The 12882-nt window shown below is 40.6% G+C and overlaps 1 protein-coding gene across 1 annotated transcript in view; it reads left to right on the top strand.

Moving 5' to 3' along the window:
• St8sia6 (ST8 alpha-N-acetyl-neuraminide alpha-2,8-sialyltransferase 6) overlaps positions 1–12882 on the top strand; it is a 138274-nt gene that overhangs the window by 1487 nt on the left and 123905 nt on the right. The gene's annotated exons all lie outside the window — the stretch shown is intronic.

Genomic DNA, 12882 nt, shown 5'->3' with positions numbered 1-12882 from the left:
AGAGAGAGAGAGAGAGAGAGAGAGAGAGAGAGAGAGAGAGAGAGAGAGACTCTAGGTACATTAACCTTTAAAAACACATCTCTCCATATCAGCTACACTTTCAAAGATGGGTACTGAATTCTGTAGATTAAGGTGTGTGGAAAACCCCAGAGAAGGCACTTACCTATCTTTACTGAGAAATTTGGTTTGTGGGTTTTGTTTTCTGTTCTTTAAAGTGCATCTGTGTTGAGATTGAAGGAATGCAATTCTTCCGTGTGTTTGTCCTGGATGAAAAAGGACTTATTTTTCTTCCTTGCTGTGGGTGTGTATTAATGTACAGTAATTATTGGATATCTATTATTCTGATTATAGAAATAACACAACTTAATATAGAAAGCCATAGGGGAAATACATAAGAGAATTTAATATTAACTCAGAGCCCCATACCCAGGTATCATTTTCAGGTTGGGACTACTTTATGTCTCTGTAATGTCTATTTCCTATATGTGAAAAGTACATGTGAGATTGTAATTTGTGGTTTGTGTGTCATCTTTTTCCCCTAAAGGATCATAGGCCCGAACATGATTTTACCACCTCCCACCAATGTTGCTTGTTATTAGTTATTCACCATCTTAATATTCTGTAGTCTATTTAATAATTTCTTCTTTACTCATTTAAATGCTTTCCTATCTTCATTTCGTTTTGTTTGCTAGAAGACATTCTAGTAAGTCTATCTTTGTATGTAAATCTTTATGTTCATTTCAGACTCATTTCCTTAGGAGGACTGATAGGAAGTTGGATTATTAGGTCAAAATGAACGTGCATTTAATGTTCTAAATCACATTTCTTTGCAATTGCTTCCAAGAAGAGTTGAATCAATTTCTGCTTCCACACGTCTCTGGAGCAGGCTGCATCCTGTTCTGCTTTGCTATAACGATGGCAACTTTGTATACTGCCTCCTCCTCTCTCTTCCTCTTCATCCTTCTGTATATTCTTGGCTCTTGAATCCACCTCAGTCTTCTGATTGCATGACTGGACATTGCTTTCCACAAGGCTCTGGGCCTGATCCTCACAAAGATCTGGAAGTACTTGGAAGAAACTGCACTGGAGAATTATCGCAGGCTGCCACAGGTACCTCATTGGAATTCCGGAGTCTGTTAGGGACACTAGGAAATCCTGGAGTAATAAAACTCTTGATAAAAAGACTGATATGTGCTTGATTTCACCCAATTTTCGTGATTTCATGGAAGGAGTAGCTTTCCTTATGAAATGAGGGTGAGAGGCCTTCTGCCCACAAGTCAGTCGTTGAACAATTGTTCATTCTGGGGTTTCCTTTTGAGAAGTCCAAAGCACATACTCCTTAGTTCTCTCGTCCCAGGCCTTTCCAGAGGTCACTAATTAATTTTTATTTCTTTGGCATCCTTCCTTTGAAAAGTCTACTTGCTATACTTCTTGAACTAATATTGGCAATTTATATTTTTACTGAATATGGTCCATTTAAAAAAAAAGATATTCTTTTTGTTTAAACCAGACTGCTGTGTTTGTGACAAAAACAAAAAAACAAAAAAACCTCTTTGTCCTTTGATCTATTTTATATCTTTCTCATTCATGATTTTTATTATTCATGGAGCAGGGGAGTAAATTGTAATTCACTACTGCTTGGCTATGTAGAGAAACTGGCAGTTTTTTCATTTCTCACTGGCTGGTCTGCTCTTCCTTGTTACTGATCTTAGCAATAATAAGACTAGCCATCATCCCTTGAATGCTTCTTGTGTAGCAGACACTGATCCAAGCACTTTATATTTATTAACTCATTTATGCTTTTGAACTGTTAGAAGAAACAGTTCTCCTCATTTTTTAGACTGAGAAATTGAAACACACAAGATAATTTCCTGATGTCCTAGAGTTGTGCAACCAAGAGTCAAATCCAGGTCACATGGAGCCAAGAACCTGTTCTCAAACTCCTTCATGTGTACATGCATATCTGTGGTGTGTGTGTATGCTTGTGCATACGTGCATGCGTGTGTTTATGGGTTCTGGGCAAAATGGTGTGTGTGTGTGTGCATGTGTGACAGTTTAAGCAACTCTTTCTGATAATATTCATTCTCTCTTAAAGTACACACTCCATGTATCACATTGCCTTTTTTTTTTTTTTTGCCACTTCTTGTTTCTCTAAGATGGCATCTAGATACATGGACGTAAAGCTGGAGTTCAGGGGCATGGTATGTCTTAACTCTCCTATCTGCAAAATAACATCCCTTTTCTGCTTGGAGGTCAGCCCCCCCCCCCCCNCCCCAGTCACTTTTCTGTTTGATGGCCAGCTTCCTGTCAGTGACCATTGTAAGAACTGCAGCTTGTGACTCTCTTGTTCTAGTTAGGCATTGCTCTTGCTGGAGTCCCAGAAGCCAGAGGGCATCCTGATGATCTGGGAGATCTGCTGAAGATTTTCTTTCAGCCTGTCCTTGTCTGTCACTAAAATGTTTGCTTCTCTCTGTTGCAGGATATTTGATTATACTATGAACCCCGAGATTGTATTATTTACTGGAGAAACCTGGTTTTAGTTCTGGGTGTTGTTGAGTTCTAGCACGTGTGCTTAATCCAGGAGCCTTTTGGTTACTTTAAACAGGATTAAATAGAATCATAAGTCAACAGGAGGACCAAGCCACAGTTGGCAGGGAATGAACATAGGCCAAAACCACAGAGAGGAAGAGGAGGACAGGAGGACAAATAGAGAGCCACACAGAAAATAGAAGGAAGGAACATTCCCTTTGAAGGGTTTTTGAGACAGTGTGGAGAAGAAGTTCTCTTTTCTTTTGTGATGTTGTTTGGGGAGGAAGGTCAGCTGGGTGCTTTCTCTGCCTCTTTGAGCCAGTAGGTTTTCACCACAGCATCTGTCTTCCAAGTCTTCACTGGTAAAATCCAATAATTGTTTTTGTTGTTTGTTTGTTTGTTTTAAATTGGAGGAGTTAGCAACCCCCTTCTGCCATTGCTACCTCAAACTTAACCCTGTATAGTCCCAACCTTCTCTCCGTAAGTCAGAACCCATGGCTGCCCTTTTCACCCCAATGTAAATACAGCCTTGATTAAAACATAAGCTTTAATGGTAAGTTATGGGAAGTAGAGGGAAGGGACTGGGGAAGTGGCTACCCAGTGAGGTGGTTGAATGGGAAAGGAGGCAGGTGTATAAGCGCCCTCTGCAAAGTTCTCTGGTAACTGCAGCAAGATCTGTTGTTTGAAGGGGAAATCTTTTTTTTTTTTTAAGATATTTTCTTCATTTACATTTCAAATGCTATCCTCTTTCCTAGTTCCTCTCTGAAAGTCTCCTATACCTTCCCCCCACCCTGCTCCCCAACCCACCCACTCCCGCTTCCTGGATCTGGCATTTCCCTATATTGGGGCATATGATCTTCGAAAGACCAAGGGCCTCTTCTCCCACTGATGGCTGACTAGGCCATTTTCTGCTACATATGCAGCTAGAGACATGAGCTCTGGGAGTACTGGTTAGTTCATAATGTTGTTCCACCTATCGGGTTGCAGACCCTTTCAGCTCCTTGGGTGCTTTCTCTAGCTCCTCCATTAGGGGCCCTGTGTTCCATCCAATAGATGACTGTGAGCATCCATTTCTGTGTTTCCCAGGCACTGGCATAGCCTCACAAGAGACAGCTATATCAGGGTCCTGTCAGAAAAATCTTGTTGGCATATGTGATAGTGATAGTGTCTGAGTTTGGTGGTTGTTTATGGGGTGGATTCCCAGGTGGGGCAGTCTCTGGATGATCCTTGCTTTGAAGGGAATTCTTATGTCTCTTTTCTACTTGCTCCCGTCAGTAAAACCTTTGCAGGCTGTCCATGTACTCCATGTCTGTGTACCCCACACCCGTGTACCCCATGTCTGTGTACCCCGCTGGGTATTTCTAACTGCCTAGGAGACGGCCATGCATTAAAGACAGAGAAGACGACACACTAAGAATTAACTGAGAAACACTAAGAACTAAAATATAATAATAAATTCTTTCTTTTTCACATAAACTTTGTCAAAGTCTGTTCTGGCCTTTTTTGGATTTACATTTCCTCAAACATATTTCTGTGCTCCATTTTATTTGTAGTTTTTAAAAAGTTATTCTCCTTTTCCAATGTCTTGAGCTACAGGGTTGAGTTTTTTATGTGCTCTTTCCTTTCTCCTTATAATGAAAAAGTTTGGTGCTCTACATTTTCCTTGGAATTGTGATATTATGGATTGAACTCATAGTCTCATGCATGTTAGACTGTACCACTGAGCCATTTCCCTAGCCCTAGACACATTTTAAAAGTTTTAAGACATAGTATTCAAATTTTAAATATATACATACATATATATATATATACATATATATATATGTATATATATATATATATATATATATATATATATATATATATATATAGTGTCTAGGGGCTTAAGGGGTGGCTCAGTGACAGGGATGGCTCAGTGGCTAAGAACATGTACTGCCTTTGAAGAGGACCCAATTTGGGTTCTCAGCATTCATTTTGAACGTCCCATAATCACCTCTAGCTTCAGCTCTTGGAACTCCTGGCCTCTGTGAGTAGCAACACTCAGAAGCACACACCCATATACAGATCCCTGTGCCCCACACCACATAATTAAAAGTAATAAAGCAAATATCAAATATATTATCAGTTGGGGGTAGGAACATTTATTTACAATAACATTTAAATCATTTTTGTTTTTAATCTCCTAAGCAGTTGAATTTTTCTTGAATATTAGTATTTTCTTAAATGATATCAATTTTATTTTTGAGTATAAGAGAAACCTATCAAAATTCTGCAGAAGTATCAATGAGTGAGTTCCTAAGTAGTCAATTATTAGACATGAGGAATTGGATGGTTAGCACAAATATCTGAGGCAGCTAATCTGGAGTTTCTAGAATCCTTCATGGGAACTACACAAATGCTCACTGTGGCTTGATACCCAATTGTAGCAGTTTCCTCTGGGGTTTCAACATCAATGGTGATGAGCTGGGGTCTTGTGGCTTCCTGGTGCTTTCTGGCCATCAGCAGCTATTCTTCCGATGTTCTGGCTAGTTGGTGTCTGTCTTGGCCTACCTGGAGTACTCGAACAGTGAATTTTCCAGAATGTTGGGACCAAATCTTCACTTTTAATTTGCCTGGTGTTCACTTTAATGACCTTTCTCTTTAGGTTATTGTGACCAGTGCTTGGCTTGGGTCAGTTTAAGAACTGGGAGCAGTCAGAGTTCAGATTTCAACTGTAGTACATCCATATTCACATGACCCTAAGAGTATTTCTGAGAACTCTTATATGTTTTCAATGAATACATAGAAAAGAAAAGTCCCAGGCATTTCAACTCCCAAAAGATAGCTTCTACTCATATTTTTCCCTTCTCAATGTGTGTGTGTGCATATATATATATATGCATTTTGGGGGTACAGAATACAGAATGACAACTTTAAACAAACATCATCTGGGCAATTGTAATGACTTTTCTTCTGCAGCATGCTTTTTGAGGCACAGGAATAAAATGTAGAGATCTTTCCTTAAAGTACATTTTTTTGTCTGTGTGCCACATAGGTTATTTATCATCTCTGATTTTGGCTTGTACACTCAGAGTGCTTGGTCCTCTGATTATTTGAATAAATTCCTAGAAGCAGAGGTGCTTCATAGTGGAACATTTAAATGCTGATGTGGTTTGTGTGACAATCTGTCAGGATGCCTCTTCTAATTTTAGCAGCATGCAAGAGTGACAGCTGACCTGAACTCCAAGAGGGTTTGTATCCCCCACCGTGACTTTTAAAACTTCATCCTTAAGAAACAAAATTAATACCTTAATCTGGACTTGTTTACCTATTGTGGTAGGTTTTATTGTTAACATTTTGACATTTATATTTTTTCTTTTCTAAATTGACTTTTGATATCTTTCCATTGGTATTTGATTTTCATTTCTGATTTTTTGAGAAGTTCATGTATATCACATGTATGAGATTTATGCTCTGTGCGTAAAGCATTTCCTAGCTTTTATTAATGTCTAATTGTTAGTAATGGCTATTATGTACTTGGTAGAAGTTTTCAGTCTCTCTCTTCCTGTATCCCTCATCTTTACATTCTCTTCCCAGGTTTCTTTTTCTTTTCTTTTCTTTTCTTTTTTCTTTTCTTTTTTATTAGATATTTTCTTTAATTATATTTCAAATGCTCTCCCCTTCCTAGTTTCCCTTCCAAAACCCCCTCCCCCTGTCCCCTCCCCCTGCTAACTCACCCATCCACTCCCACTTCCTGGTCTTGGCATTCCCCTACACTGAGGCATCGAGCCTTCACATGACCAAGAGCCTCTTCTCTCATTGATGTCCCACAAGGTCATCCTCTGCTATGTATGCAGCTGGAGCCATGGGTCCCTCCATGTGTACTCCTTGCTTGGTGGTTTAGTTCCTAGGAGCTCTGGGGTTAATGGTTGGTTCATGTTGTTGTTCCTCTTATGGGGCTGCAAACCCCTTCAGCTCCTTGGGTCCTTTCTCTAGCTCCTCCATTCTATGTGTGTATGAATCTTTGACCCTAAAGTAAGTATATATCTGTAGTTTAAAACTACTTAATTTGAGAATACTGAAACTGACCCATTGCAGCTTATTTCAGATACAGCATAAGAGGTGGTATTCTTACCTGTTGTTATTTTCTTAATAAATGCTTTCTTTTTTGAAAATTCTTTCCTAATATAAGTCTAATTATTGCTTAAAAACCTAGAAGCATTGTTTTGATCCCCTTGTAAATGCCTGACATATGCCAACTTAAATTAGGCTTTCCTTATTTCTTCTTCATTTTTATTTCTTTCTTGGTCAGTTGGCATAAACCTTTCAATACTTTTAGCCATGGGGTGTACGTGTCAATCTCTATGAAACCCTGGTACTCAGTTCCAGGATAACAATTCCATTTTCTTTGTTTTTTTTCCTTAATACTTTTCGTTGTTGCTATTTTGGAATTTAAGGCTTTGTGAATGCTAGGCAGGAGCTCTGTCACTTCCTCTTTTAAGACTTAAAATATTTTCCCCTAAGATTTTGCAAACATTGTTCCCTATTTTCTGACATTTCGACCTCAGAATGAGAGACCTTGACAATTTTCTTTTCATAGCTTCTGAAGGAATTGATTTAATTATTTGGTTTACTTTATACTGACAGCAAAATTTAAAGGCTGGTGAGATAGTTTATCAGCTCAAGTACGTCCTGTGCAACCCTGAGGCCCAGAGTTCGGGTTCCTAGAACGCACGTGCATGCTGGATGAGCATGGTGGCTGCCTGTGTATCTAGTTCCCAAAAGGGACACTGAATTTCCATATCATGCTGGCTAGATAGACTAGCTGTATTGTCAATCTCTTGGATTAATTGAGAAGCCCTTCCTTAACGAATTAGGAGTAGAGTTGTTGAGGAAGGTTCTAGATTTCAACTTCATTCTTCACGTGCATACATGTGTACTTGGTTCCCTTGCACGCTTGCACATTCAAGCCCTGACTCATATCACACATAGAATCCCAAGACCTGGGAGGTAGAGACAGGAGGATTATGTGTTGAAGGCCACTTTGGGCTACATGAGACTGTGGCTCAAAACACCAAAAAACAAACAAACAAACAAACAACAACAACAACAAACAAACAAAAAACAAAAAACCAAACCTCAAATACCCCACAATGTTATGTCTACACAATAGTCCCTTTAGATGAATGCTGTCTCTTTAGGCATCAGGCTTAGCTAATTTAAAATTAGAAGACCTTGTGATTTTTCTCTGTGTGGTTGTTTCAGGAGTTCCCAGGTCTGCCTGACCTCTGTGATGTGGCTCAGGGTTTTCTCTCTCTCTAATTTCTGTCATTATTTTCTGCTCCATGTGGACCTCTTGACTTCTCCTTCACGTGTATTCTTCCTTTGCCCTTTACCCTGCCTCTAGGGATGGGTTTTATATGTGTTCTCAATGTTACTGAATTATTAACCAATAGCATCTGCTCTCATTTTTGTCCCCTTTAAATTAGTAAATGGATTACAGATTTTGTTCTTTATTACCCTTTCCTCTAGGCTGTACCATAACATAAAAGCTTCTCTCACAGAAAAGTCATCTTAATTTTCTTAGTTTTTAAAAAAAATATATTATTTGTGTGTGTGCATTTATTTGTCTGTGTTTGTCTCTGTATATGTCTGTGCAAGCATGTGTAGGCCAGAAGTCAATGTGGGTTGTCTACCTCAGTCACACCCCATGTCATTTTCTGAGAAAGAGTCTCTCACCAAATCTCACTGATTCAGCTAGACTGGCTAGCCGGTGAGCTCAGGGAGTCTTCCTGCCTCTGTGTCCTTATCTAGAGGAGTTTTAATCCAGGTACACACCACTATACCCAGAATTCTGTGGGAGTGGTGATGGCCAAGCTCCCAGACCGAGTTTCTCCCTCTAGGTTCACTTTGCTTACTCTGTGTTTACTTGTTGTGGTGGTTTGAAAGAAAATGGCCCCCTGAGGCTTATAGGTCGTGACATTATTAGGAGGTGTGTTCTTGTTGGAGTAGGTGTGGCCTTGCAGGAGGAAGTGTGTCACTGGGGATGAACATTGAGCTCTCAGATGCTGAAGCCAGGCCCAGTGTGACAAATCACTCCTGATGCCTGCAGATTCATATATAAAACTCTTGGCTACCTCTTCAGCACCATGTCTCCTGCATGCCACCATGCTTCCTGCCATTGCAATAATAGATTAAATCTCTGAACTATAAGCCAGGTCCAATTAAATGTTTTCCTTTATAAGAATTGCTGTGGTCATGGTGTCTCTTCATAGCAATAAAACCCTAAGAGACTTGTGTATATTGAGAATATGAAATACCTGCTTTCTAAAAGCTTTTTCTATAGCTAATTGTAAACATTTTTAATAGAAATTTATAATTTCTCCTTTAAAAGCAATTGACTGTTCCTACAATGTAGTCTAAGAATTTTGTGACATTTTTTAAGAGTTTGCTGTTTAGTTTAGGTACCACCAAAGGAGGGGATCTTCTCCCATCATGATGTTACCAAACTGGAGACATTAGGGCCTCTTGTTCTCACCCAAGAGCCTCCTTCTCAGAGCACATATCAAATGCAAGGCTGAGCCATAAAGCTCTCCAACAAATACCTACATTTAAAACTGTGGATCTGAAAAAAAGCACAATAAAATAGTTTGCTATTTATCAGTTTTTCAATTCTAGAGCCCTACACTGCCTTTTACAGCAATGTTTTGGCCTTAATGCCTGTAACTTGAATGTGTTCCTGGGTGATCCCAGATGCCTGCTGCTGTCAGGAATGGTGCATGACAAATGCCATTCAAATCCCCTGCAGACTGAACTCACCCAGCTCTGTGGGTATCTGCCAGCATCTTCACATGTCAGATCGTAATAATTGATTGATTTCCTTTCTAATTCTTCCCACGACGTTATTGTAACTGTGTATCATAATATATAATAATATAACATAAACATAATTAACATATAACAGAATATATTACAGTTGAGACGTGTTCTTGAGGGTACAGAGAGAGAGAGAGAGAGAGAGAGAGAGAGAGAGAGAGAGAGCCCAGACAATGCTCTTCCTGCCGCAGGAAGCAGGTTCCTTCTTGTGTGGGAGAAGAGACCTGACTTTCTGGTCTGAGTGGAAAGAGGGGCAGACTGTGGGTGGGAAGCCAATGTCAGCCTCTCTAGTATTTTTCTCTGGACTCGCTCTGTTTCACAGATGAAATCTACACCTCCTACTGGCACTTCGCGCACATTCTCTATCTCCACAGCTCATAAGTAGAATAGCATTTCTTCTCCAAAGGGAATGAGCTTCTGAAGCAGACAGTACGTGCCACCTATCCTTGGGATTGTCATTTTGGGTAGACTTGTGTGTCTTTTGGAGAATGCAAACAGTTCAGGAGAGGGAAAATCATGGACCGTCTACTCTCTATGGTTGCATCCTGAAAATTGTAATAATTGGAGTTTTGGGTGGTTTTTTTTTTTGGCATTTTGTTGTATATGATCAAACTGGCATTATGACTGCAGGCTGTAGAACACTCAAGAGCAGGGTGCCCTAGAAGCCTGTTAACTAAGCATGTCCCCACTGTCCCCAGACAGAGGAAGGCTACTGGATTCTCCTTCCAAGAGTAAAGCATCATCATTTCTGAACAGGTCTTTGCTTCTTTGCTATGAGAAGTAAGGAGACTAATGTGCTCTGATGTTTAGGTCCATACATGTCTTTGAGTCTGTTGTTTACTTTAAAAGGAGGTTTGGGGTCTTGTATTCTACCCCCTTATCTTAATTTACCCCCCCCCCCCCAAGAATCTCTTGTTTATTCTGGTTTAGATGTGGCTTGCTTCCTCTGTGGATCTGTTCTCTGACTTCCGTGTCTCTACATAAGCAGTCCTATTTTGGAAAAGATTCAGAGCATGTGTCCCAAGAAGCTTGTCCCAGTAGAGGCTTCTGAGTACAGACTGCTCTTCCTCCTGGAGGCTTCCGAGTGTGGGCTGCCGTTCCTCCTGACTTCTCTGTGTTTGTTCCCCCATGGTAGGAGTGCCAGCGGAGCTTGAAGGACAGAAGAATGTTCTATTGTTTTCTCCCTTGTCAGGGTGTGGGAGTAGAGCAAGGAGTTCATGAAGAAATGGTGTCTCTGTGACCATCTGTCCTCAGAGGCTGTTGGAGTCGAAAATAAGAATTTTATTTTAAGCCGGGCGTGGTGGCGCACACCTTTAATCCCAGCACCAGGGAGGCAGAGGCAGGCGGATTTCTGAGTTCGAGGCCAGCCTGGTCTACAAAGTGAGTTCCAGGACAGCCAGGGCTACACAGAGAAACCCTGTCTCGAAAAACAAAAAAAAAAAAACAAAAAAAAAAAAAGAATTTTATTTTCTATCATGTTTATGGGAATTCACTATCATTATCCCTTGATGTTCAAGAGAAATCAGTTCCCAAAAATCCAGTTGAATATCACAATCCAAATGTTCAAGTTTCTAATATAAAACTGTAGTGTTTATTCACAATCTATGACCATCTTTTGCATACCTAAATCACCTTGCTATGACTTAAGAGTGTGCAATGAAATGCAGATGCTATGTGCAGTTGTTACACAATGTTGCCCAGAGAATAATGACAAGAAAAAGACCTGTGCATATTTAATACAGGCCCATATCCTCCTCACCCATCGTGTGTGTGTGTGTGTGTGTGTGTGTGGTGTGTGGTGTATGTGCACAGAGACTGTTCCTGTGTGAGTGCAGGTACACCTGACACATCATACATGTGGAAGGCAGATGACAATCCGAGTCAGTTTTCACTCTTCATCTTACCTGAAGGGTGTCACTGTTTTTCAGCTGCCTAGGCAAGACTGGCCTGCAGCTGTTGGGGATCCCCGTCTCCAACTCCTGTCTTTCCATAGGTGTGCTGGGATTCCAGAGGCTCACACTATGTGTCTGAATTTTATGTGAGTTCTAGGGTTTTAGATTTGGGTCCTCTTGTATAGCAAGTGCTTTTACTCAATCAGTCATATCCCCGCCTTCACATTAATATTTTCTGTCTCTGTTTGGTGAGGTTCACAGACAAGGAGGGTTGACTGCACTGAGTATATTTCTTTCAAAAAAGGGACTGGGATGATTTCCAAAGACTAGAAAACGTTCATCAGACAACTATTGACCTGAATGACAGAGCCAAGGCTATGGACATCTCCATTGTTAATCCCAATTGCCTTTTATTCGGTGACCCACACTTCTTTTTTCACTATTCTATTAACAGTCATTTCCTTGAACTAACAGGGATTAGGATGAATTTGAAATACTAAAATCCCTGGTTACATTGGAGTGATGAGTTCTCTTGGACAGATGGAATGTTGGAGAATTACTGGTTGACAGCAGAAGTATTGGGCAGAGGCCTGGGCCCTGGAGAAAGAACATCAAGACATGAAAGAAGTGCATACCAGGTGCAGTAATTGTTTTAGTCAGTCTTTAGGGACTTCATGGCTTAAGGTTTTACCACCTCATTTGGGGCAGGAAGAGAATCACCCTCCAGAGGCCCTGAGGCTTGAGAAATAAACTGCAGAAAGGGAGTCTTATTCCCGATGACTTGTTTTGTGGATTCTGTTGTCCCTATGATGGTATGCTAGCCTGTTGCTGACAAAATACCTGAGGAGAAACAAGTTAAAGGAGAAAAGACATTTCAGTCTACAGTTCAGAGGGCTCGGTCCATGGCCAGCTTGCTTGTGCTGCTTTAGGCCTGAGGTGTGCTATATAGCCTGGTGGAGATGTGGTGAGGAACAGTTGCTCAGGTCATGGCAGTCAGGAAGAACAGGGCCTCTGGGGAAACATAGATGCTCCAACGGATTGCCCACCAGAGACCTGCCTCTTCCAGACAGGCCTATCTTCTTTTTGTTTTTAATTTCTTATTTTTTTATTAAACTTATAAAATTTGTTTTAAAATATACAACTCAGTATTGACATTTTTTTATTTAAATATGTTTTTTTCTTTTTTTACTTAGGTATTTTCTTCATTTACATTTTCAGTGCTATCCCAAAAGTCCTCCATACCTTCCCCCATCCACTCCCCCCCCCCACCTACTTCCACTTCTTGGCCCTGGTGTTCCCCTATACTGAGGCATATGAAGTTTGCACAACCAATGGGCCTCTCTTTCCACTGATAGCCGACTAGGCCATCTTCTGATATATATGCGAACTCCAGGGGGTACTGGTTAGTCATATTGTTGTTCCACCTATAGGGTTTCAGATCCCTTTAGCTCCTTGGGTACTTTCTCTAGCCCCTCCATTGGGGGTCCTGTGATCCATCCAATAGCTGACTGTGATCATCCACTTCTGTGTTTGCTAGGCCCCGGCATAGTCTCACAAGAGACAGCTATATCAGGGTCCTTTCAGCAAAATCTTGCTAGTGTATGCA

Source organism: Mus caroli, chromosome 2 (assembly GCF_900094665.2).
Source record: "Mus caroli chromosome 2, CAROLI_EIJ_v1.1, whole genome shotgun sequence".
In the NCBI taxonomy this organism is placed as follows: domain Eukaryota; kingdom Metazoa; phylum Chordata; class Mammalia; order Rodentia; family Muridae; genus Mus; species Mus caroli.
This window is presented reverse-complemented; position numbering and strand designations above follow the sequence as displayed.